The sequence below is a fragment of the Sorex araneus genome, chromosome 2 (genome assembly GCF_027595985.1).
Source record: "Sorex araneus isolate mSorAra2 chromosome 2, mSorAra2.pri, whole genome shotgun sequence".
NCBI lineage: Eukaryota > Metazoa > Chordata > Mammalia > Eulipotyphla > Soricidae > Sorex > Sorex araneus.
The window spans coordinates 246286159-246292267 of record NC_073303.1 but is presented as its reverse complement, the minus strand read 5'-3'; positions in this window follow the sequence as shown (position 1 = coordinate 246292267).

The following is a 6109-nucleotide window of genomic DNA, read 5'->3' as shown; positions in this document are numbered from 1 at the left end:
GAGACCCAGGACGGTGGCTGAGGCACATATGTACAGCCCAGTTGTATCCCCAGTACCTCAGGTTCCTCAGGCACAGGAGGGGTCTCTCCACACCAAAGGATTGACCTAGGCAATTCCTGGCACCCCAGGGCCCTGAAGTGCGCCATCGGCCCAGTTGGCCAAGAATTGCTGGTAGGGGTCCCCAGGGCTGCTGAGCACCGCTTCAGAGACACCCCCCAACCCTGCAATGAAAATGAAAGTGCACACACACACACACACACACACACACACAAAAGGGCTGGAGCGATAGCACAGCGGGGAGGGTGTTTGCCTTGCACGCAGCTCACCTGGGATCGATCCCCAGCATCCCATAGGGTCCCCCAAGCACCACCAGGAGTCATTCCTGAGTGCATGAGCCAGGAGTAACCCCTAAGCATCGCCAGGTGTGACCCAAAAACCAAGAAAAAAAAAAAAGGAAAGGAAAGAAAATCAAAAAGTGGACCCAGAGCGAAAGTCCAGCAGAGAGGGCGCTGGCCTTGCATACAGCCAAAACAGGCTTGATCCTCGGCATCCCATCCGGTCCTCTGAGCACTGGCAGGAGTGATCCCTGAGCACAGGGCGTGGAGTCAGCCAAACAAAACCAAGCTGCACTAGCCACACACCAGCTTGGCGCCCCCCCCACTCCCGTTCTCAGACATTCAACACCCGCCCTGGGCTCCCGCTCACCCCTGGGCCAGCAGCTCCTGTGGCGGGGGGGGGAGGTGGGGGGGGCGCGGTGGACACCGGGGCCATATCCTAGCAGCTGGCACGTGCCCCCTCCCGTGGGCTGAGCCGCAAGCTGCTGCGCCTGCGGCGGGGGTGCGGGGGGCTTGGCTGCCAGCCTGACACGGGAACAGATCGGCCCTGGGTGTCGCCTCCCCCGACTCCGGGGAACGAGGGGCCGGTGAGCATCGCCCACCCAGCAGAGCTGAGAGGAGAGCGCAGTCATGGGAGGTGCCGTTGGGGGCCGGAGCCAGAGCCCGGACCACGTGAGGAACCCCCAAGACAGAGGCGGGAGCAGCTGGAAATTTAAAAAAAAAAAAAAAAAAAAGCCATAAGGACCCGTGTGAGCCCATCCAGACCCTGAAGGCACAGCGCGCAGGGGCGCTCAGTGGGAGAACAGTGCCACGTGGGTCCTTGGGTCCCAGCCCCAGCATGGCTGAGTGAATAAATACTGGGGGAGAGGGGGCGGGGAAATGGGCCGGAGGGATAGGACAGCAGGAAGGGCGTTTGCCTTATGCATGATCAACCCAGGTTCGAACCCCCAGCTTCCTGTGGAGTCAGCAGGCAGCACTGCCAGGAGGCCGTCCTGAGCACCGCCAGATAAAGCCCCCCAAACAAAAATAATAAGAATAATAGAATGGGATTTCCCCAACACCACCACCGGTGCACCAGCAAACCCTTCCAGACTCGGAGAATACCCTTGAGATGCTCAAACACTGAACTTCTGTGTGTGTGTGTGTTTGCACTCGAGACTATGTGAGGTTGTTTGTTTGTTTTTTGAGGGGGGGGTCACACTTAGCGATGCTCTAGGCTTTTCCCTGGCTCTGAGCTCAGTAATCACTCCTGGAGGCACTTGGGGGTGCGGGGTGGGGGGCTACTGTGGGATGTAGGGAATCGAACCCTGGTCAAGTGCATGTGAAGCAAACGCCCTCCTCGCTGTACTATCGCTCCAGCCTTAACGTCTCAAATGCTGCAGTCAGGGGACAGGGGTGGGACAGGCACTCGGGGCCACATTGGAGTCTGTTCTCATACCTTCCTCTCGCCCACTTCACCTCTCTCTGCTCACTGTCCTTGGAAGCCTCGGCCCACACCTGGTAAAGGGAGAAAGGCAGAGCAGGGAGTTTGAGCCACATGGGGGCTGGGGGGTCCAGCTGGGGTCCAGTTGCCCCCACAGAAATAAGAAGCTGGGGGGGTAGGAGTGACAAGATAGTGGGGAGGGCGCTGGCCTTGCATGTGGCTGACCTGGGTTTGATCTCCGGCATCCCGTAGGGTCCCCGGAGCACTGCCAGGAGTAATTCCTGAGCATCGCTGGGTGTGGCCCCCAAACAAAAACAAAGAAAAGACACAAGAAGGCACAGACGGGCAGCAGGACTGGAGAGAGACCCACCGGCAGCGACCCAGCCGCCACCGCCTGTGCAGGTCACTACCTCCCCATCAGTGGCCGGCTGGGGCACTCGGGCACGTGGCTGGCACGAGGGCTCGGCACCAGCGGGCTGTGAGGCCAGCCAACCCAGCCGGCATCTTTCCTCGAAAGAGCAGCCTGTTCCCCGTGGGCGCCCCGGCCGCCGGCTCTCAGGAAGGAGCTAAATTTAAAGGTTACACTAATTGCTAATTGGGACAAGTGATAGGATGGCCCCAGGCGGCCACTTCCAGTGAGGCTCTGCACAGCAGAGGGCCTGCACGCTCAGCCGAGCCCACCTGCCAGGCCCTGCTCCCGTCTGCCAACCCCCCCAAACCCTGGGCACATTCCGCTTATGCATACCCCGCAGGGCGTGTGCGGGCATGAGAACTGCAGAGACCTGGCCGTGCCCAGCACCACCACCCCCTCCCATGACCAGGGCAAGCCTCCAGCCTCTGTCTTCTCATCTGTGCAAGGGAACAACAGGTCCTCGGTGCTATTTATGAACACCCCACATCCCTGACAGCCCAGTGGTAAGACAAGCCCTGAGCACCTGCTCTGTGCTAGGAACGGAGGCCAAAGCAGTGAGCAAAATTGTGCCTAGCCCCTTGGGGAGCTGGTCTAAAAAGGATGCAGCCAAGAAGACTAGATAAACAAGGAAAATATTCTATCAAACGGTATATGGAATGCACACGCGGACGTGCGCGCGCGCGCACACACACACACATGCGCGTGCAACCCTCACGTGCACACACACACAGGCACGCGCACACACGTACTACACACATGTGCACACACGCAGGCATACAAGCGCACACACACGTGTGCACACACACATGCACACATGCACAAACCCTCGTGCACACACGCAGGCACACACACACTCGCATGCACATCCACGTGCGCACACACACACACTGTGGGGAGCAGAAGTGAAATGCAAGGTCCAGCATAGTCTGGTGGTTGTGGATTCATGGACGCAGCTGGGGATGCAAAGAGTAGACCAATATGGGGCTGGACCGATAGCACAGCGGGTAGGGCGTTTGCCTTGCACGAGGTCGACCCGGGTTCAAATCCCAGCATCCCATATGGTCCCCTGAGCACCGCCAGGAGTGATTCCTGAGTGCATGAGCCAGGAGTGACCCCTGTGCATTGCTGGGTGTGACCCAAAAAGGAAAAAAAAAAAAGTAGACCAATAATCCTACCTGTAGCTTGGTCCTAATAAAGACTACATTTCCCAGCTTCCCCTGCGGGCCGGTTTGACCACGTGGCTACTTCCACCCAATAGGGTGAAAGAATCCTTAAAGGGAAGAGCCGCCCTCTTCGGGACCCACTTCCTGCTGCCAATAGGCTGGAATGCAGATGGGACTGCTGGAGCTCAGGCAGCCACTTTGGATGAAGAGGTGCAAATTCCAGTGCTATGAAAGGCCGAACAATGAGATGGCAGGAGCCTCAGTCCATGATACGGCCTCCCTCAGAAGGGATCATTTCTGATTCAGACCTCTAGTATTTAGGGACTTCCATCCTGTGCAGCCCAATCCTACCTGATGCATCCAATAAAATGCCCGTGCTCTCTCTCTCTCTCTCCTCTCTCTCTCTCTCTCTCTCTCTCTCTCTCTCTCTCTCTCTCTCTCTCTCTCTCTCTCTCTCTCTCTCTCTCTCTCTCTCTCTCTCTCTCTCTCACACACACACACACACACACAGACACCTTGATTTGTTGCTTGCAATGATCTCCATTCCTATTAGGAAAAAGGGAATAAGAGTTGCGCCCTGGGGGCCGGAGCGATAGCACAGCGGGTAGGGCGTTTGCCTTGCACGCGGCCGACCTGGGTTCGATCCCCGGCATCCCATATGGTCCCCCAAGCACTGCCAGGAGCAATTCCTGAGTGCAAAGCCAGGAGTAACCCCTGAGCATCGCTGGGTGTGACCCAAAAAGCAAAAAAAAAAAAAAAAAAAAAGAGTTGCGCCCTGTCTCAAAGAAGATTCAGACCTACCAAGGAAGGTCACGGACTTCTGGGCTGTCACTTCTGGAACGCTGGCAAGAGACAGAGACTTTGCCTCCGTTTCTTAACCCTTGTGGGAATCACAATTCTGGACTTGTGGAAAGAGACACCCAGAAGACCCTGCTCCCCGCTGGGCTGTGGGTGATCGGACGTGCCATTCCACACATTGAGTCTGCTCATTTTCCGACCCCAATTTTGGCCCCCCACTGCTACTGCTAAGGCTCTTCAAGTCGCAAGGACGGATACCATCTTGGGGAGATGATGCGCACAGGTAAGCCAGCCACAGGGTGAAATGGGGTGGCATAGTACATACAGCACACGTGCCTTGCACGTGGCTGACCTGAGCTTGATCCCCGGCACCCCCTAGGGCCCCAGCCCATCAGGAGTGATCCCTGAACTCAAACCCCTGCCCACACCTGGGCGTGCCACCCCATCCTCCAGAGAGAGGGACCTGGGGAATCCAGGCAGCTGGCACAAGCCCTGAGTCCAGGAGCCTTCATCAGTCCAAGCCACACTTTTGGATCTTCTAAAAGTCTTCATCCAGAGCAATAGTCCAGTGGGGAGGGCACTTGCCTTGTGCACAGTCAACCCAGGTTCAATCCCTGGTACCCCACAGGCTCCCCTGAGCACCACCAGAAGTGACTCCTGAGTGCAGAGCCAGGACTAAGCCCCAAGCATCACCAGATGTGACCCAAAAAGCCAAAAATAAATAAATAAATAAATAAATAAATAAAAAGTCTTCCTCCTTCTGGAAGACTTGGTAGAGTATGAGACCCAGGAATTAGGGGGCTGGAAGTGCATGTATTACGCAGAAACTAAGAATCGTGGTTTTAAAGAGTGAGGAAGCCGGGGAGAGACAGCACAGCAGGGAGGGCACTTGCCTTCCCCACTTGTATGTGTCCGATGCGGGTTTGATCCCTGGCATCCCATAGGGTCCCCCAAGCCCCTCCAGGGCTGATTCCTGACCACAGAACTAGGAATAAGCCCTGAGCACTGATGGCGCAGCCAGAGCACTGAAAACAAAGGAGGGAAGGAAGGAAGGAAAGAAGGAAGGAAGGAAGGAAGGAAGGAAGGAAGGAAGGAAGGAAGGAAGGAAGGAAGGAAGGAAGGAAGGAAGGAAGGAAGGAAGGAAGGAAGAGAGGGGGCCGAGGAGAGAGGGAAAAGGGGAGAGGAGAGAGAGGAGGCTAGAGAGGAAGTTGAACCCTTTGAATTTCTTCCTGTGCAGCTGGACAAAGTCTCCCTGAGCTGTCAAACTCCCTGAAACTTGTAGGGGTACCGGGGTGCTCTCTCTCGCGTGCTCGCGTGCAGCCCCCCTCACCCAGGTGCCTGGCGCCAAGAGAGTGAGCACACTGCTGTATTTTCTCTGGCGTTGACCCCAACCTCCTCCTGTGTGTGCGTGGTGATGGTTGGGGGGGGGGTGCTGACAGTTGGCTGATGGTGGGGCCGTTCCCTGGAGGCCCCTGCTTTGCAGGAATCCTCTTGGGGGTGTGGTTCAGTGGTAGAAGTACTGGCCTTGCCCATGCGAAGCCCAGGGTTTGAGCCGCAGCAACACACACACACACTTGATTTCATTTTATTTATGTATTTGTGTGGGGGCCACACTCAGCGGTGCTCAGGGGTTACTTACGCCAGATCTGCTCTCAGCCATCACTCCTAGTGGTGCTCAGGGGCCCTGAGCGGGGTGCCGGGGATCGAACCGGGGTCAGCTGCATGCAAAGCAAATGCCCTCCTCCATGGACCATCTCTCCGGAGCGTTTCCAACCCTTGCTGGCCCCGCCCCCGCACGCAGTCCCTGACCCGATGCCAGGCCCCGAGGGGCAGCTACCAAACCATCCGGTCCACGGACCAATGAGAGAGCCGGGAAGGGACAGGACTGTCCCCTGCACAGCGGGGAGGGCGCTTGCCCTGCACGTGGGCGACCCGTAGGATCCCCGATGGAGCACCCGCCAGGAGTGATTCCTGAGTG